The sequence below is a fragment of the Microcaecilia unicolor genome, chromosome 1, assembly GCF_901765095.1.
Source record: "Microcaecilia unicolor chromosome 1, aMicUni1.1, whole genome shotgun sequence".
NCBI lineage: Eukaryota > Metazoa > Chordata > Amphibia > Gymnophiona > Siphonopidae > Microcaecilia > Microcaecilia unicolor.
This window is the reverse complement of record NC_044031.1, coordinates 758,316,380-758,336,828: the sequence shown is the minus strand read 5'-3', so window position 1 is coordinate 758,336,828 and position 20,449 is coordinate 758,316,380. Positions and strand designations below refer to the sequence as shown.

Sequence of the window (20,449 nt, the reverse complement as noted above, 5' to 3'; positions counted from 1 at the left end):
TCTTAGCAGATGTGCCACAAAGCTATACCACATCCTGTTGCAGGCACACTCAAATGATTTACAAAAGTACTGACCAATTCTTTCCCCTCCTCCTTTAACCCTCCCCATCCAGGACTCAGAACAAAATACTGTACTTTGGCCATCCTGTCACACAGAGCACAGGATGTCACACATGCATCAGGTGCATGTCAGTGACCTGAGATCCATAGGCTCAAGTGCTTGCAAAGTAAAATGCTTTCAGCATCAGATCTCTGAATGCAGGGCTCTACTCAGGGTTACTGTGCTTACAAAACAACCCATGACCAAAAGAATGTTTGCTTTTAAAAATAAAGTGTCAATTCTGAATTCTCTCAAACTAAGGCAGGTGGAGCCATGAAACAGCTCTGCAGCCTTCAAGCTCCAACCAAGATCTTATACCTAGAAGTATGTCACTGCCCTCTGAGCCACGCACCAGTCCATGATAATACACTATGAGGCTATGGCACACTCTGATGTCATCAACCCATAAATGCTGCCTTCCCATTGGCTGCTGCCTTATGGGTTATCAAGAGTGTGCACAGCAAACAAACAGGAGGAACCTCTAGGTAGAAATACAAGGATAAAGGATAAGAGGCTGGTCGAAGGACAATCGAACACAGAAGATGGTGCTTTAAAAAGCACTTTACTTGCTACTTGACACAAAGGACCCGACATGGTCCTTTTTTGGCGCTGAGAAACGCTTGCCTCAGGGGTCACAATATGATTCTAAAAAACATACATAAATGAAAAATACATATATTCATATACATAGTGCAAAATATATTGTAAAAAGTACCTAAAAAATACTAATTGAAATAAAGGACTGACAAATCAAAATATAAAATCCACGAAAAATACATAAAAACCATACACAATAAGTATCAAACATATACTGTAAATGGCAAGTGACCGTACTCACTTGCAAATGCGCAGTACACTCCGAACGCTGAGTCCAAACCCCGCCTCCATGGCGTGGAAATCAGAGGAGGGGGAGCATGGAGGGAAGGAGGGGGCGGAACTCAGGGAAACACACACAGCCACAAGGATACCGTCACTACCGCTCCCCCCCCCCCCGAGGTCCCCGCTACCGCTCCCCCCCCAGAATCGCCGCCACCCCCACTCACCCGGCCCAGGGCCTCTCTTCGCTATTGAACTTACAGCGCCGAAACTGCAACAGCTCAGCTCCCGTCTACCTTCCTTCCCTGCGTGTGTCCCGCCCTCGCCAACGTTACGTCACACAAGGGCGGGACACAGGCAGGGAAGGAAGGCCGACGGAGCTGATCTGCCTGTTGCGGTTTTGGCACTGTAAGTTCTGTGAAGAGAGGGCCTGGGGTGGAGGGGGCGGCTGCGGCGACTCCGGGGGGGGGGGGGAGCGGTATCGGCGACCTCGAGGGGGGCCTTGGAGCTGGCTGGGAGGGAGGGCCAGAGGCCTTGCAGCTGGTAGGGAAGGAGGGAGGATGCTGGACATGGGAGGTCAGAAGGAGGGGGCATGGGAGCTGGGAGGGATGGACAGAAGGGGGCCTTTGAGCTGGATGGAAGGAGGGACGGAAGGGGGCCCTTGGAGCTGGGAGGGAGGGCAGGGGGCCTTGGAGGGGGATGGAGAGACGGGGGGGCCTTGCAGCTGGCAGGGAAGGAGGGAGGGCAGGGGCCTTGCAGCAGTGAGGGGAGGGGGCCTTGGAAAAAACACATCCCAATACTCACCGTTTTGACGAGCTTAACGGCTAGTTGTCAATATAGTATACATGAACACAGCTAAGAGACCATGATTGGACCATACCATAGAAAAACCAACTTAAAAAAACATTATGCTACATGATAAAATACTAAACAAACAGAACCACCACCCATAATGCTCATCAGATATTGTATACTTTAAGGTAATCAATAGAAACAAAATAAAACATGGACAAGAAATAAGATGATACCTTTTTTATTGGACATAATACATTTCTTGATTAGCTTTTGAAGGTTGCTCTTAAAAAGTGTACTTTAAGGAATGCGAGTGTGATTTGAAAAAAAAAAGGAAACATTTTTGGAGAAAAATTATGCACATTGTCCACTTGGAAGGTATATAAGAGAATCTGGAGTCAATGAAAGGAGTACAATGCAGTAAAAGAAAAAGCGGTAAGTAAAAAGGAGGAACAACACACCAGACACTAAATGAACAGAAAAACTAAAGAAAAGAAGCGTAACCACTTACCAAAAACAGGAGAAACAAAAAGGAACACAAAGAAATCAGCTCTATAAAAAAAGAAAATACATTATATGAACAGAAAAAAAAAAAGTTATCGCTAAGTGGATAAAACGGCACCAAAAACAGGTCTGGCTAAAGGACGCCTTGAAAAGACGCTCCAAGTTAGAGAGCTGAATACATGAATAAATGTACAAAAAACCGTCAAATAAACAAACTTGACGAGATACTAGAAACAAAAAATATGAAAAAATATTTTAAAAATTGAAAAGGGGGACGTTATCATCCGGCATATTTGTAGTAAGAGGGTGCATAAAATGCTCCGTGCTAGGCAACTCAAGGGAAAAATATAATTCAGTAAAGGTCAGGAGACATTGCATCTGCAAAAAGAAGGACCATAATAGGTAAAGAACCGTATAAATAAAGTAAAAGGCAGTCTGCACTATTCAGCAGACTGCTAAAACCTGTTTCTTTCTCTATATCACCAAAATTCACCCTTTCCTTTCTGAGCACACTACCATAACCTTTTATCCACACCGTTATCAACTCTCGCTTAGACTATTTCAACTTGCTTCTCACAGGTCTCCCACTTAGCCATCTCTCTCCTCTTCAATCTGTTCAAAATTCTGCTGCACAACTTATATTCCGCCAGTGTCGCTATGCTCATATTAGCCCTCTCCTCAAGTCACTTCACTGGCTCCCTATCCGTTTCCCATACAGTTCAAACTCCTCTTACTGACTTACAAGTGCATTCACTCTGCAGCTCCTCAGTACCTCTCCACTCTCGTCTCTCCCTACATTCCTCCCCGGGAACTCCGTTCACTGGGTAAATCTCTCTTTTCTGCACCCTTCTCCTCCACCGCTAACTCCAGACTCCGTTCCTTTTACCTTGCTGCACCATATGCCTGGAATAGACTTCCTGAACCGGTACATCAAGTATCTGTGGCCGTCTTCAAATCTAGGCTAAAAGCCCATCTTTTTGATGTTGCTTTTAACTCCTAATCCTTACTCACTTGTTCAGTACCCATATTTTATCATCCCACCTTAGTAATTCCCTTATCTCTTATTTGTCCTGTTCGTCCTAATCAGATTGTAAGCTCTGTCAAGCAGGAACTGTCTCTTCATGTTCTAATGTACAGCGCTGCGTACATCTAGTAGCGCTATAGAAATGATAAGTAGTAGTAGAAAAAATGCCAAAAAAATACAATGCCAGCAAAGTATAAGATATAACATAGAAAATGCAGAAAGCAATACCAGCAAAAAATAAGAAAAAAACTCTATAAACAATCTGTCAGTAATCACTTATGTGTAAAAGAGATAAGAAAAATATTATAGAGAGCTCTTAAAAATTTTAAAAGAATGAGTATGAAAAAGGACTAGCGTACCGAAGACAATGCTGAAAAACAGTGAAGCTCAGGAGAGTGCCCAAATAATAATGATGATGTGGTATATTTAAATTTTAATCTATTGCATATGCAAGAAAAACAAAAGGGAAACGGAACTTGATATACCGCCTTTCTGAGGTTTTTGCAACTACATTCAAAGGCAGGTATTTATTTTTTGTACCAGGGGCAATGGAGGGTTAAGTGACTTACCCAGAGTCACAAGGAGCTGCAGTGGAATCGAACTTGGTTCCCCAGGATCAAAGTCCACTGCACTAACCAGTAGGCTACTCCTCCACTCCACGTGCCATATAAACACTACTAGGAAAAAAGGCCAGTTTCTGACACAAATGAAACAGGCGCTAGCAAGGTTTTCCTTGGAGTGTGTATGTTTGAGAGACAGTGTGTGAGAGTGACTGTGGTGTGAGAGACAGAGAGAGAGAGTGTATGTGTGTGAGAGAGAGAGACTGGGTGCGAGTGTGTCTGTGAGAGAGTTGCAGTGGGAATCGAACTCAGTTCCCCAGGATCAAAGTCCCTGCACTAACCAGTAGGCTACTCCTCCACTCCACGTGCCATAAACACTACTAGGAAAAAAGGCCAGTTTCTGACACAAATGAAACAGGCGCTAGCAAGGTTTTCCTTGGAGTGTGTATGTTTGAGAGACAGTGTGTGAGAGTGACTGTGTGTGTGAGAGACAGAGAGAGAGAGTGTATGTGTGTGAGAGAGAGAGAGACTGGGTGCAAGTGTGTCTGTGAGAGAGTTGCAGTGGGAATCGAACTCAGTTCCCCAGGATCAAAGTCCACTGCACTAACCACTAGGCTACTCCTCCACTCCACGTGCCATAAACACTACTAGGAAAAAAGGCCAGTTTCTGACACAAATGAAACAGGCGCTAGCAAGGTTTTCCTTGGAGTGTGTATGTTTGAGAGACAGTGTGTGAGAGTGACTGTGTGTGTGAGAGACAGAGAGAGAGAGAGTGTATGTGTGTGAGAGAGAGAGACTGGGTGCGAGTGTGTCTGTGAGAGAGTTGCAGTGGGAATCGAACTCAGTTCCCCAGGATCAAAGTCCATGCACTAACCACTAGGCTACTCCTCCACTCCACGTGCCTATAAACACTACTAGGAAAAAGGCCAGTTTCTGACACAAATGAACAGGCGCTAGCAAGGTTTTCCTTGGAGTGTGTATGTTTGAGAGACAGTGTGTGAGAGTGACTGTGTTGTGAGAGACAGAGAGAGAGAGAGTGTATGTGTGTGAGAGAGAGAGAGACTGGGTGCGAGTGTGTCTGTGAGAGAGTTGCAGTGGGAATCGAACTCGTTCCCCAGGATCAAAGTCCACTGCACTAACCACTAGGCTACTCCTCCACTCCACGTGCCATATAAACACTACTAGGAAAAAAGGCCAGTTTCTGACACAAATGAAACAGGCGCTAGCAAGGTTTTCCTTGGAGTGTGTATGTTTGAGAGACGTGTGTGAGAGTGACTGTGTGTGTGAGAGACAGAGAGAGAGAGAGTGTATGTGTGAGAGAGAGAGAGAGGGTGCGAGTGTGTCTGTGAGAGAGTTGCAGTGGGAATCGAACTCAGTTCCCCAGGATCAAAGTCCACTGCACTAACCACTAGGCTATCCTCCACTCCACGTGCCATATAAACACTACTAGGAAAAAAGGCCAGTTTCTGACACAATGAAACAGGCGCTAGCAAGGTTTTCCTTGGAGTGTGTATGTTTGAGAGACAGTGTGTGAGAGTGACTGTGTGTGTGAGAGACAGAGGAGAGAGAGGTATGTGTGTGAGAGAGAGAGAGACTGGGTGCGAGTGTGTCTGTGAGAGAGTTGCAGTGGGAATCGAACTCAGTTCCCCAGGATCAAAGTCCACTGCACTAACCACTAGGCTACTCCTCCACTCCACGTGCCATATAAACACTACTAGGAAAAAAGGCCAGTTTCTGACACAAATGAAACAGGCGCTAGCAAGGTTTTCCTTGGAGTGTGTATGTTTGAGAGACGTGTGTGAGAGTGACTGTGTGTGTGAGAGACAGAGAGAGAGAGAGTGTATGTGTGTGAGAGAGAGAGAGACTGGGTGCGGTGGTCTGTGAGAGAGTTGCAGTGGGAATCGAACTCAGTTCCCCAGGATCAAAGTCCACTGCACTAACCACTAGGCTACTCCATCCACGTGCCATATAAACACTACTAGAAAAAAGGCCAGTTTTCTGACACAAATGAAACAGGCGCTAGCAAGGTTTTCCTTGGAGTGTGTATGTTTGAGAGACAGGTGTGAGAGTGACTGTGTGTGTGAGAGACAGAGAGAGAGAGAGTGTATGTGTGTGAGAGAGAGAGAGATGGGTGCGAGTGTGTCTGTGAGAGAGTTGCAGTGGGAATCGAACTCAGTTCCCCAGGATCAAAGTCCACTGCACTAACCACTAGGCTACTCCTCCACTCCACGTGCCATATAACACTACTAGGAAAAAAGGCCAGTTTCTGACACAAATGAAACAGGCGCTAGCAAGGTTTTCCTTGGAGTGTGTATGTTTGAGAGACAGTGTGTGAGAGTGAAGTGTGTGTGAGAGACAGAGAGAGAGAGAGTGTATGTGTGTGAGAGAGAGAGAGACTGGGTGCGAGTGGTCTGTGAGAGAGTTGCAGTGGGAACGAACTCAGTTCCCCAGGATCAAAGTCCACTGCACTAACCACTAGGCTACTCCTCCACTCCACGTGCCATATAAACACTACTAGGAAAAAAGGCCAGTTTCTGACACAAATGAAACAGGCGCTAGCAAGGTTTTCCTTGGAGTGTGTATGTTTGAGAGACAGTGTGTGAGAGTGACTGTGTGTGTGAGAGACAGAGAGAGAGAGAGTGTATGTGTGTGAGAGAGAGAGACTGGTGCGAGTGTGTCTGTGAGAGAGTTGCAGTGGGATCGAACTCAGTTCCCCAGATCAAAGTCCACTGCACTAACCACTAGGCTACTCCTCCACTCCACGTGCCATATAAACACTACTAGGAAAAAGGCCAGTTCTGACACAAATGAAACAGGCGCTAGCAAGGTTTTCCTTGGAGTGTGTATGTTTGAGAGACAGTGTGTGAGAGTGACTTGTGTGTGAGAGACAGAGAGAGAGAGAGTGTATGTGTTGTGAGAGAGAGAGAGACTGGGTGCGAGGTGTCTGTGAGAGAGTTTGCAGTGGGAATCGAACTCAGTTCCCCAGGATCAAAGTCCACTGCACTAACCACTAGGCTACTCCTACACTCCACGTGCCATATAAACACTACTAGGAAAAAAGGCCAGTTCTGACACAAATGAAACAGGCGCTAGCAAGGTTTCCTTGGAGTGTGTTGTTTGAGAGACAGTGTGTGAGAGTGACTGTGTGTGTGAGAGACAGAGAGAGAGAGTGTATGTGTGTGAGAGAGAGAGAGACTGGGTGCAAGTGTGTCTGTGAGAGAGTTGCAGTGGGAATCGAACTCAGTTCCCCAGGATCAAAGTCCACTGCACTAACCACTAGGCTACTCCTCCACTCCACGTGCCATATAAACACTACTAGGAAAAAAGGCCAGTTTCTGACACAAATGAAACAGGCGCTAGCAAGGTTTTCCTTGGAGTGTGTATGTTTGAGAGACAGTGTGTGAGAGTGACTGTGTGTGTGAGAGACAGAGAGAGGAGAGTGTATGTGTGTGAGAGAGAGAGAGACTGGGTGCGAGTGTGTCTGTGAGAGAGTTGCAGTGGGAATCGAACTCAGTTCCCCAGGATCAAAGTCCACTGCACTACAACACTAGGCTACTCCTCCACTCCACGTGCCATATAAACACTACTATGAAAAAAGGCCAGTTTTGACAAATGAAACAGGCGCTAGCAAGGTTTTCCTTGGAGTGTGTATGTTTGAGAGACAGTGTGTGAGAGTGACTGTGTGTGTGAGAGACAGAGAGAGAGAGTGTATGTGTGTGAGAGGAGAGACTGGGTGCGAGTGTGTCTGTGAGAGGAGTTGCAGTGGAATCGAACTCAGTTCCCCAGGATCAAGTCCACTGCACTAACCAGTAGGCTACTCCTCCACTCCACGTGCCATATAAACACTACTAGGAAAAAAGGCCAGTTTCTACACAAATGAAACAGGCGCTAGCAAGGTTTTCCTTGGAGTGTGTATGTTTGAGAGACAGTGTGTGAGAGTGACTGTGTGTGAGAGACAGAGAGAGAGAGTGTATGTGTGTGAGAGAGAGAGAGACTGGGTGCGAGTGGTCTGTGAGAGAGTTGCAGTGGGAATGGAACTCAGTTCCCCAGGATCAAAGTCCACTGCACTAACCACTAGGCTACTCCTCCACTCCACGTGCCATAAAACACTACTAGGAAAAAAGGCCCAGTTTCTGACACAAATGAAACAGGCGCTAGCAAGGTTTTCTTGGAGTGTGTATGTTTGAGAGACGTGTGTGAGAGTGACTGTGTGTGTGAGAGACAGAGAGAGAGAGAGTGTATGTGTGTGGAGAGAGAGAGACTGGGTGCGAGTGTGTCTGTGAGAGAGTTGCAGTGGGAATCGAACTCAGTTCCCCAGGATCAAAGTCCACTGCACTAACCACTAGGCTACTCCTCCACTCCACGTGCCATATAAACACTACTAGGAAAAAAGGCCATTTCTGACACAAATGAAACAGGCGCTAGCAAGGTTTTCCTTGGAGTGTGTATGTTTAGAGACAGTGTGGAGAGTGACTGTGTGTGTGAGAGACAGAGAGAGGAGTGTATGTGTGAGAGAGAGAGAGACTGGGTGCGAGTGTGTCTGTGAGAGAGTTGCAGTGGGAATCGAACTCAGTTCCCCAGGATCAAAGTCCACTGCACTAACCAGTAGGCTATCCTCCACTCCACGTGCCATATAAACACTACTAGAAAAAAGGCCAGTTTCTGACACAAATGAAACAGGCGCTAGCAAGGTTTTCCTTGGAGTGTGTATGTTTGAGAGACAGTGTGTGAGAGTGACTGTGTGTGAGACAGAGAGAGAGAGAGTGTATGTGTGTGAGAGAGAGAGAGACTGGGTGCGAGTGTGTCTGTGAGAGAGTTGCAGTGGGAATCGAACTCAGTTCCCCAGGATCAAAGTCCACTGCACTAACCACTAGGCTACTCCTCCACTCCACGTGCCATAAACACTACTAGGAAAAAAGGCCAGTTTCTGACACAATGAAACAGCGCTAGCAAGGTTTTCCTTGGAGTGTGTATGTTGAGAGACAGTGTGAGAGTGACTGTGTGTGTGAGAGACAGAGAGAGAGAGAGTGTATGTGTGGAGAGAGAGAGAGACTGGGTGCGAGTGTGTCTGTGAGAGAGTTGCAGTGGGAATCGAACTCAGTTCCCCAGGACAAAGTCCACTGCACTAACCACTAGGCTACTCCTCACTCCACGTGCCATATAAACACTACTAGGAAAAAAGGCCATTTCTGACACAAATGAAACAGGCGCTAGCAAGGTTTTCCTTGGAGTGTGTATGTTTGAGAGACAGTGTGTGAGAGTGACTGTGTGTGTGAGAGACAGAGAGAGAGAGTGTATGTGTGTGAGAGAGAGAGAGACGGGTGCGAGTGTGTCTGTGAGAGAGTTGCAGTGGGAATCGAACTCAGTTCCCCAGGATCAAAGTCCACTGCACTAACCACTAGGCTACTCCTCCACTCCACGTGCCATATAAACACTACTAGGAAAAAAGGCCAGTTTCTGACACAAATGAAACAGGCGCTAGCAAGGTTTCCTTGGAGTGTGTATGTTTGAGAGACAGTGTGTGAGAGTGACTGTGTGTGTGAGAGACAGAGAGAGGAGAGAGTGTATGTGTGAGAGAGAGAGAGACTGGGTGCGATGTGTCTGTGAGAGAGTTGCAGTGGGAATCGAACTCATTCCCCAGGATCAAAGTCCACTGCACTAACCACTAGGCTACTCCTCCACTCCACGTGCCATATAAACACTACTAGGAAAAAAGGCCAGTTTCTGACACAAATGAACAGGCGCTAGCAAGGTTTTTCCTTGGAGTGTGTATGTTTGAGAGACAGTGTGTGAGAGTGACTGTGTGTGGAGAGACAGAGAGAGAGAGAGTGTATGTTGTGAGAGAGAGAGAGACTGGTGCGAGTGTGTCTGTGAGAGAGTTGCAGTGGGAATCGAACTCAGTTCCCCAGGATCAAAGTCCACTGCACTAACCACTAGCTACTCCCCACTCCACGTGCCATATAAACACTACTAGGAAAAAAGGCCAGTTTCTGACACAATGAAACAGGCGCTAGCAGGTTTTCCTTGGAGTGTGTATGTTTGAGAGACAGTGTGTGAGAGTGACTGTGTGTGTGAGAGAAGAGAGAGGAGAGTGTATGTGTGAGAGAGAGAGAGACTGGGTGCGAGTGTGTCTGTGAGAGAGTGCAGTGGGATCGAACTCAGTTCCCCAGGATCAAAGTCCACTGCACTAACCACTAGGTACTCCTCCACTCCACGTGCCATATAAACACTACTAGGAAAAAAGGCCAGTTTCTGACACAAATGAAACAGGCGCTAGCAAGGTTTTCCTTGGAGTGTGTATGTTTGAGAGACAGTGTGTGAGAGTGACTGTGTGTGTGAGAGACAGAGAGAGAGAGAGTGTATGTGTGTGAGAGAGAGAGAGACTGGGTGCGAGTGGTCTGTGAGAGAGTTGCAGTGGGAATCGAACTCAGTTCCCCAGGATCAAAGTCCACTGCACTACCACTAGGCTACTCCTCCACTCCACGTGCCATATAAAACTACTAGGAAAAAGGCCAGTTTCTGACACAAATGAAACAGGCGCTAGCAAGGTTTTCCTGGAGTGTGTATGTTTGAGAGACAGTTGTGAGAGTGACTGTGTGTGTGAGAGACAGAGAGAGAGAGAGTGTATGTGTGTGAGAGAGAGAGAGACTGGGTGCAAGTGTGTCTGTGAGAGAGTTGCAGTGGGAATCGAACTCAGTTCCCCAGGATCAAAGTCCACTGCACTAACCACTAGGCTACTCTCCACTCCACGTGCCATATAAACACTACTAGGAAAAAGGCCAGTTTCTGACACAAATGAAACAGGCGCTAGCAAGGTTTCCTTGGAGTGTGTATGTTGAGAGACAGTGTGTGAGAGTGACTGTGTGTGTGAGAGACAGAGAGAGAGAGAGTGTATGTGTGTGAGAGAGAGAGAGACTGGGTGCGAGTGTGTCTGTGAGAGAGTTGCAGTGGAATCGACTCATTCCCCAGGATCAAAGTCCACTGCAACTAACCACTAGGCTACTCCTCCACTCCACGTGCCATAAACACTACTAGGAAAAAAGCCAGTTTCTGACACAAATGAAACAGGCGCTAGCAAGGTTTTCCTTGGAGTGTGTATGTTTGAGAGACAGTGTGTGAGAGTGACTGTGTGTGTGAGAGACAGAGAGAGAGAGAGTGTATGTGTGTGAGAGAGAGAGAGACTGGGTGCGAGTGTGTCTGTGAGAGAGTTGCAGTGGGAATCGAACTCAGTTCCCCAGGATCAAAGTCCACTGCACTAACCACTAGGCTACTCCCCACTCCACTGCCATATAAACACTACTAGGAAAAAGGCCAGTTTCTGACACAATGAAACAGGCGCTAGCAAGGTTTTCCTTGGAGTGTGTATGTTTGAGAGACAGTGTGTGAGAGTGACTGTGTGTGTGAGAGACAGAGAGAGAGAGAGTGTATGTGTGTGAGAGAGAGAGAGACTGGGTGCAAGTGTGTTGTGAGAGAGTTGCAGTGGGAATCGAACTCAGTTCCCCAGGATCAAGTCCACTGCACTAACCACTAGGCTACTCCTCCACTCCACGTGCCATATAAACACTACTAGGAAAAAGGCCAGTTTCTGACACAATGAAACAGGCGCTAGCAAGGTTTTCCTTGGAGTGTGTATGTTTGAGAGACAGTGTGTGAGAGTGACTGTGTGTGAGAGACAGAGAGAGAGAGAGTGTATGTGTGTGAGAGAGAGAGAGACTGCGAGGTGTCGTGAGAGAGTTTGCAGTGACTGGAGAGAGTTGCAGTGGGAATCGAACTCGTTCCCCAGGATCAAAGTCCACTGCACTAACCACTAGCTACTCCTCCACTCCACGTGCCATATAAACACTACTAGGAAAAAGGCCAGTTTTCTGACACAAATGAAACAGGCGCTAGCAAGGTTTTCCTTGGAGTGTGTATGTTTGAGAGACAGTGTGTGAGAGTGACTGTGTGTGTGAGAGACAGAGAGAGAGAGAGTGTATGTGTGTGAGAGAGAGAGAGACTGGGTGCGAGTGTGTCTGTGAGAGAGTTGCAGTGGGAATCGAACTCAGTTCCCCAGGATCAAAGTCCACTGCAAACCAGTAGGCTACTCCTCCACTCCACGTGCCATATAAACACTACTAGGAAAAAAGGCCATTTCTGACACAAATGAAACAGGCGCTAGCAAGGTTTTCCTTGGAGTGTGTATGTTTGAGAGACAGTGTGTGAGAGTGACTGTGTGTGAGAGACAGAGAGAGAGAGAGTGTATGTGTGTGAGAGAGAGAGAGGGGTGCGAGTTGTCTGTGAGAGAGTTGCAGTGGGAATGGAACTCAGTTCCCCGGATCAAAGTCCACTGCACTAACCACTAGGCTACTCCTCCACTCCACGTGCCAATAAACACTACTAGGAAAAAGGCCAGTTTCTGACACAAATGAAACAGGCGCTAGCAAGGTTTTCCTTGGAGTGTGTGTATGTTTGAGAGACAGTGTGTGAGAGTGACTGTGTGTGAGAGACAGAGAGAGAGAGAGTGTATGTGTGTGAGAGAGAGAGACTGGGTGCGAGTGTGTCTGTGAGAGAGTTGCAGTGGGAATCGAACTCAGTTCCCCAGGATCAAAGTCCACTGCACTAACCACTAGGCTACTCCTCCACTCCACGTGCCATATAAACACTACTAGGAAAAAAGGCCAGTTTCTGACACAAATGAAACAGGCGCTAGCAAGGTTTCCTTGGAGTGTGTATGTTGAGAGACAGTGTGTGAGAGTGACTGTGTGTGTGAGAGACAGAGAGAGAGAGAGTGTGTGTGTGAGAGAGAGAGAACTGGTGCGAGTGTGTCTGTGAGAGAGTTGCAGTGGAATCGACTCAGTTCCCCAGGATCAAAGTCCACTGCACTAACCACTAGGCTACTCCTCCACTCCACGTGCCATATAAACACTACTAGGAAAAAAGGCCAGTTTCTGACACAAATGAAACAGGCGCTAGCAAGTTTTCCTTGGAGTGTGTATGTTTGAGAGCAGTGTGTGAGAGTGACTGTGTGTGTGAGACAGAGGAGAGAGAGGTATGGTGTGAGAGAGAGAGAGACTGGGTGCGAGTGTGTCTGTGAGAGAGTTTGCAGTGGGAATCGAACTCAGTTCCCCAGGATCAAAGTCCACTGCACTAACCACTAGGCTACTCCTCCACTCCACGTGCCATATAAACACTACAGGAAAAAAGGCCAGTTTCTGACACAAATGAACAGGCGCTAGCAAGGTTTCCTTGGAGTGGTATGTTTGAGAGACAGTGTGTGAGAGTGACTGTGTGTGTGAGAGACAGAGAGAGAGAGAGTGTATGTGTGTGAGAGAGAGAGAGACTGGTGTGCGAGTGTGTGTGTGAGAGTTGCAGTGGGAATCGAACTCAGTTCCCCAGGATCAAAGTCCACTGCACTAACCACTAGGCTACTCCTCCACTCCACGTGCCATATAAACACTACTAGGAAAAAAGGCCAGTTTCTGACACAAATGAAACAGGCGCTAGCAAGGTTTTCCTTGGAGTGTGTATGTTTGAGAGACAGTGTGTGAGAGTGACTGTGTGTGTGAGAGACAGAGAGAGAGAGAGTGTATGTGTGAGAGAGAGAGAGACTGGGTGCGATTGTGTCTGTGAGAGAGTTGCAGTGGGAATCGAACTCAGTTCCCCAGGATCAAAGTCCACTGCACTAACCACTAGGCTACTCCTCCACTCCACGTGCCATATAAACACTACTAGGAAAAAAGGCCAGTTTCTGACACAAATGAAACAGGCGCTAGCAAGGTTTTCCTTGGAGTGTGTATGTTTGAGAGACAGTGTGTGAGAGTGACTGTGTGTGTGAGAGACAGAGAGAGAGAGAGTGTATGTGTGTGAGAGAGAGAGACTGGGTGCGAGTGTGTCTGTGAGAGAGTTGCATGGGAATCGAACTCAGTTCCCCAGGATCAAAGTCCACTGCACTAACCACTAGGCTACTCCTCCACTCCACGTGCCATATAAACACTACTAGGAAAAAGGCCAGTTTCTGACACAATGAAACAGGCGCTAGCAAGGTTTTCCTTGGAGTGTGTATGTTTGAGAGACAGTGTGTGAGAGTGACTGTGTGTGTGAGAGACAGAGAGGAGAGAGTGTATGTGTGTGAGAGAGAGAGAGACTGGGTGCGAGTGTGTCGTGAGAGAGTTGCAGTGGAATCGAACTCAGTTCCCCAGGATCAAAGTCCACTGCACTAACCACTAGGCTACTCCCACTCCACGTGCCATATAACACTACTAGGAAAAAAGGCCAGTTTCTGACACAAATGAAACAGGCGCTAGCAAGGTTTTCCTTGGAGTGTGTATGTTTGAGAGACAGTGTGTGAGAGTGACTGTGTGTGTGAGAGACAGAGAGAGAGAGTGTATGTGTGTGAGAGAGAGAGACTGGGTGCGAGTGTGTCTGTGAGAGAGTTGCAGTGGGAATCGAACTCAGTTCCCCAGGATCAAGTCCACTGCACTAACCACTAGGCTACTCCTCCACTCCACGTGCCATATAAACACTACTAGGAAAAAAGGCCAGTTTCTGACACAAATGAAACAGGCGCTAGCAAGGTTTTCCTTGGAGTGTGTATGTTTGAGAGACAGTGTGTGAGAGTGACTGTGTGTGTGAGAGACAGAGAGAGAGAGTGTATGTGTGTGAGAGAGAGAGAGACTGGGTGCGAGTGTGTCTGTGAGAGAGTTGCAGTGGGAATGGAACTCAGTTCCCCAGGATCAAAGTCCACTGCACTAACCACTAGGCTACTCCTCCACTCCACGTGCCATATAAACACTACTAGGAAAAAAGGCCAGTTTCTGACACAAATGAAAAGGCGCTAGCAAGGTTTTCCTTGGAGTGTGTATGTTTGAGAGACAGTGTGTGAGAGTGACTGTGTGTGTGAGAGACAGAGAGAGAGAGTGTATGTGTGTGAGAGAGAGAGAGACTGGGTGCGAGTGTGTCTGTGAGAGAGTTGCAGTGGGAATCGAACTCAGTTCCCCAGGATCAAAGTCCACTGCACTAACCACTAGGCTACTCCTCCACTCCACGTGCCATATAAACACTACTAGGAAAAAAGGCCAGTTTCTGACACAAATGAAACAGGCGCTAGCAAGGTTTTCCTTGGAGTGTGTATGTTTGAGAGACAGTGTGTGAGAGTGACTGTGTGTGTGAGAGACAGAGAGAGAGAGTGTATGTGTGTGAGAGAGAGAGAGACTGGGTGCGAGTGTGTCTGTGAGAGAGTTGCAGTGGGAATCGAACTCAGCCCCAGGATCAAAGTCCACTGCACTAACCACTAGGCTACTCCTCCACTCCACGTGCCATATAAAAACTATGTGTAGACATTGAATCTACAGAAAGAATGACAATAGGTTAAAAATGTATACATAAATAAAAGGCATGAGAAAAAACAAAAGAATATGACACCAGCAAGTATAAGACGTAGCATTAAAAAAATGCAAGAAAGCAGAACTTCCAAAAAAAGCGCCAAAAAATGTAAAGAAAACTCCATAAACAATCTGTTTGCAATCAAATTATATGTGTAAAAGAGGGTAAAAAGTAGACATATATTCTACAGTGCTCTTAAAAAATGTAAAAAAATAAGTATGAAACAAGTCAAACTTACCGAGAAGAATGCTGAAAAACAAAGCTGCACAAGGTATATTTAAATCCCCGTCTGTTGCATATGCAAAAAAAAGGGGATGCCATATAAAAACTAGGAGGAACAAATTGTCAGGAACATATCCAAGTCTTGTAGGCAGCAATCAGAAAAACAAAACAAAGGTATTCAAAAGAGGGGTCCTTTGCGTCCAAGCAGCAAATAAAGTACTTTTTAAAGCACCATCTTTCTGTGTTGGATTGTCCTTCGGCCAGCCTCTACTCCTCCTTTACCCTTATTATCGATGAGTGCAATATGATGCTGCCCGCTAAGGCCATTTTCTAAAATACATATAGCAAATGCTATACAGTTTGATATTTTTATTACCAGCTCAGTCAGAACTGTGGCTGGGACCTGGCATCAAGAGCCTTCATTTACAAATATTTTGTATCCCCCATTCCCCAACTTAGTTTAGCCCAGGCATTGCAGTGCCAGTCCTCGAGAGGTTAGGAGCTATGCACCACAGCTCCTTCCAGAACCCTGTACTCTTGGGCCCTAAATCCAGTCACTAGGGATCAATATGACAGAATGACTACAATTCCCTCTGCTAGAGGGGCGAGTGCTGCCTGACCTGAGCTAGCGATCAAACCCAGATCCTTCTACCTGGAAGCACACAGTGCTGATTGTGAGCAATGGTCCATCTTGAAACCCTATTTCTTTTGTTCACTATTCTCTGCTTGAAATACAAAACAAAGTAGCTGCAAGAGCTGGCACAGCCATTGGCACCAGGTTGTGTTACATTGAAATTAGAAATTACCTTTGTTTTGTATTATTGATTAGATCTTAGCAAGGGACAAAGACTGGCACCAGGTAGATGATGGGACCATCACAATTATCTGCCTTCCTCAGCAAATGTTCACAAAAAAAAACAGTCACTTAATAAATGGGTATTATATTATTCCAGTCAAATATATTGTAAAGAATTAGGCCATAAAATATATCCTGTAGGATATTTCTACAGAAGTGATCATGATGGTGATCCCAGTAAGATTAGTAAGGGGCACTGCATTTGGAGGACCTGGGTTGATTCATGGGTCTGGTTTCTGTTCCCCAATAGGCTGGCAAGTCAATACTTACAAACCCTTCCTCAAGGGTGGGGGAGAGAGAAACTCCCAAGCACAACTAAAGACCATCATCCACACTGGCCAGGTTCCAGGGGGAGCCACGATTGATAACCCCTCACCCCCACCTAGATGCAAATGAAGACTCACAGCAGCATTCTACTTGAAGTGAAAGCGGAAAAGGGGGGGGAGGGTGAGGGGAAACTGTCTCGTCACACAAACAGCAGAGAGAGTTTTCGGAACGTGTAAACTATCCGATACAGAAAGAAAGAAATTTGCGTGGCAGAGAGAGAGAAAGTCCCTTTTTGCTAGGAGCACCTCGACTAGCCTTTTTTTTTACAATGCCAGAAGCAAAATTGCGCAACATCTTTCTGTGTGTCTGCTGAATCAGAAAAGCCATTTCTCAGCAAGTTTCCGTAAGCAGAACACTACAGAACGGCAAAAAAAAAAAAGAAACTGCTGAGGCCTTTCACCGGATTAAAAAGCCCCAAATCACGCAGGCAACAACTAAAGACAACCAAGTGAAAATAACCAAATCCCCCGATACAGCCCAGCGATTAATTAATAGAAAGTACGCGCTTAGACGCCTTACAGGAAACGGTGTGTCAGCCAGCCATGTCACACGCATCTAACTAACCCCCTTCGGCGGCAGCACAAACACACCCCGGCCTGCCCATCCCCTACCCCTGACTCTCCGCGGCGGGCGGGCGGCCCCGTGTTCCTGTAGCTCGCGCGCTCCTCCGTTCTCTCCCTCCCCCCACGCCCAGGAAAACCTCTCCCGCTACATCTCTCTCTCCCCCCCCCCTTCTTCCTTCCAAGCTTACCGTGGGGTCGCCGGTGGTCACGGTTATGGAGACCTCCGGCCGGCCCCCGGGGCCTTCCTTCTGCTTCGTCGGCCTCGCGACTTGCCGACCCGCCTTATGCGACGCAACTTCCTGTTTCCGCGTGGGCTGGGCGCCATGGAGGGGGAGGCGCTCCCCCCCCCAAGGTATGGTTAGTATCTGTATGGCTGCGGCCGCGCGCGACCCAGGAAGGGGAGGGGAAGAGGAAGGTAGCGGTAACGGACTGGCGGAGGGGGGAGGGGGAATGAAGAGGATACATTAGGGTGAGGGAGAGAGAGACAGGTAGAAGGGGTAGAAATAACAGGGGGAAAGATGAATTGGAGAGAGAGAGAGATACCAGCCCGAAAGTAGCACAAAAAGCCCCCAAATAGGTTGATATGAATACTGGTAAGGTTAGTATAAATATTGCTATTCTAATCTTCAGCAGTATAAGAATCATAATTAGCAACAGCCCATAATCATTAGCACAATATTATTTATATTTCATGCTATCTTCATTTTTCTTTTCATTAAAAAGCAGACTAACATTAATTTGGGTAAGTACTTAGCAGTCCATAAGTACCTATAAGTACATAAGTATTGCCATATTCGGAAAAGACCAAAGGTCGAGCAGCATCCTGTTTCCAACAGTGGCCAATCCAGGTCACAAATACCCGGCAAGATCCCAAAAATGTACAAAACATTTATACAGCTTATCCCAGAAATAGTGGATTTTCCCCAAGTCCATTTAATAACGGTCTATGGATTTTTCCTTTAAGAAGCCGTCCAAACCTTTTTTAAACTCCACTAAGCTAACCGCCTTTACCACATTCTCCGGCAACAAATTCCAGAGTTTAATTACACATTGAGTGAAGAAAAATTTTCTCCGATTTGTTTTAAATTTACTACATTGTAGCTTCATCGCATGCCCCCTAGTCCTAGTATTTTTGGAAAGCATGAACAGACTCTTCACATCTACCCGTTCAACTCCACTCATTATTTTATAGAACTCTATCATATCTCCCCTCAGCCGCCTTTTCTCCAAGCTGAAGAGCCCTAGCCGCTTTAGCCTTTCCTCATAAGGAAGTCATCCCATCCCCTTTATCATTTTCGTCGCCCTTCTCTGCACCTTTTCTAATTCCACTATATCTTTTTTTAGATGCGGCGACCAGAATTGAACACAATATTCGAGGTGCGGTCGCACCATGGAGCGATACAAAGGCATTATAACATCCTCATTTTTATTTTCCATTCCTTTCCTAAAACACCTAACATTCTATTTGCTTTCTTAGCCGCAGCAGCACACTGAGCAGAAGGTTTCAACGTATCATCAACAACGACACCTAGATCCCTTTCTTGGTCTGTGACTCCCAGTGCTTTTTTGGTGCTGGTACGCGCTGGTACGATGTTGTAATCCGTTGGGTTGGTCGTGAGCCCTTGGGCCCTGGCCGAGGCCAGCAGGGCGCCGACCCAGGCCAAGGGGAGACCGACCCACCACCGCACACCCCAGCTACACAATACCCCCTAAGCTACCCCTCCCCCCAGTCCCTCAAGAAGAAGGGAAATAGGCATACAGGCGGGCCTCGCGGCCGAACCGGAACCCACGCAGACAGAGCCACTCGTGCGAGCCTCACGGCTGAACTGGAACCCAATCACACACAGGGAGGGGTGAAAGAACCCAGAGGGCCCCAAGATGCCAGACACGCGCTGAACACCAGCAATAGGGCAGAGGGGAAACAAAGGACCAGAGCGGGCCACGCCCACGCAGGGGACTAGCGCAGGACAGGGGAACTAACACAGCAACCCCCTCCCCACCAGGGTAGGAGCCCCAGGCAGAAGCCAGAGGAACCAAACACAAAGGAAGGCAGAAAGCCTTTGCCTCAAACCCACTGTAGACAGAGCACACAGAACATAAAGGGTTAAGCTTGTAGAGCCAGCAGAGAGAGAGTGCCATAAATCAACAAAACAATCAGAGAGAAGGCTTCCCCTCCCGAGAGGGAGTGGGGCCCATCCAAACAAACACACTGGCAGAGGCAGGAATACAATACACACAGTACACAAAGGGTTAAACTCACTGAGCCAGCAGGCCAGGACACTGGGAAGAGAAATCCTTAAAACAAAACAAACAAAGGATAACGCTCTCACTCAGCCCAGAGCCCCGGAGGCTGAGCAACGCCCAGCCCCCACTAAACAAACGAGCAGCTGACCCTGATTACAGAGCTACGCACACACACACACACACAGCAGCAGCTAACCCAGAGGGAAGGAAAAGAATACTCTAAATCAGCACAGATCCCTGTCAGAACCTAGAGCACGTTCTGAGAGAAACCTATCAGGCTTTCCTGTTACCACCAGATAAGTAACGCAAAAGCAGAGAAACTCTTCAGCTGCAGGCTAAAGTACTATCCCCTGACGTCAGCACCCCTGGCAGCCAATCAGAAGAGACGTCCCCCTCCCCCTCAGCCAAACCGGCAGAATCATAACATCACCCCCCTTCAAGGGCCCCCCCTACCCCGTCCACGAGGTTTAGGTTTGTGAGGGAAAAGGCGATGGAACCGTCTGACTAGGATTGGCGCGTGGACATGAGTAGCGTCCTCCCAGGAATTGTCTGCCGGTCCATATCCCATCCACGCAATGAGATACTGGAGATGTCCCCGGAAGCGCCTTGCATCCAAGACATCCCGGACTTCGTATTCCCCCTGGGAGGCTGAGATGGCTGGACTAGCAGGCAACGCGGGCAAAGCCCCTTTTCTCAGAATCACAGGCTTCAGCAAGGACACATGAAAGGTGTATGTACCCGTAATGTAGGTGGTAACTTTAGCTGAAACAGACCCGATTCACTTGCCTCACAATGGGATACGGGCCCACAAATCGAGGTGCAAAGCGGGAGGAGGGAATCTTCAGACGAAGATTACGCGTGGACAACCACACCAAGTCGCCAGGCTGGAAGTGCGGTTCCACTCTGCGAGACCGATCCGCTTGGCGTTTCATACGAGTGGAGGTCACTCGCAGCACTTTCTGAACTGATGACCAAATTGCTTGGAGCGAGGTCACCGCATCAACCGCTGCCGGGACATCCAAGTTGGTTTTCAAGGGGGCTGGTATCCGCGGGTGTCGTCCATATACGATGTAAAAGGGCG

General features: G+C 47.4%; 1 protein-coding gene across 5 annotated transcripts in view; it reads right to left on the bottom strand.

Moving 5' to 3' along the window:
- The window catches only part of CERS3 (ceramide synthase 3), a 211,985-nt gene that overhangs the window by 128,009 nt on the left and 63,527 nt on the right, over nucleotides 1-20,449 (bottom strand). The window contains exons 1-2 of one of the 5 annotated variants that reach the window (XM_030189736.1): nucleotides 17,313-17,413; nucleotides 16,185-16,267 (exon numbers count right to left, since the gene is read on the bottom strand). The exons of 1 other annotated variant lie outside the window; for it this stretch is intronic. The gene's annotated coding sequence lies outside the window, so the exon portion shown is untranslated. Of the gene's footprint in view, nucleotides 1-16,184; nucleotides 16,268-17,080; nucleotides 17,149-17,172; nucleotides 17,191-17,312; nucleotides 17,414-20,449 lie in introns of those variants that run through there. 3 more of the 5 variants (XM_030189737.1, XM_030189735.1, XM_030189740.1) reach the window with 3 other exon arrangements.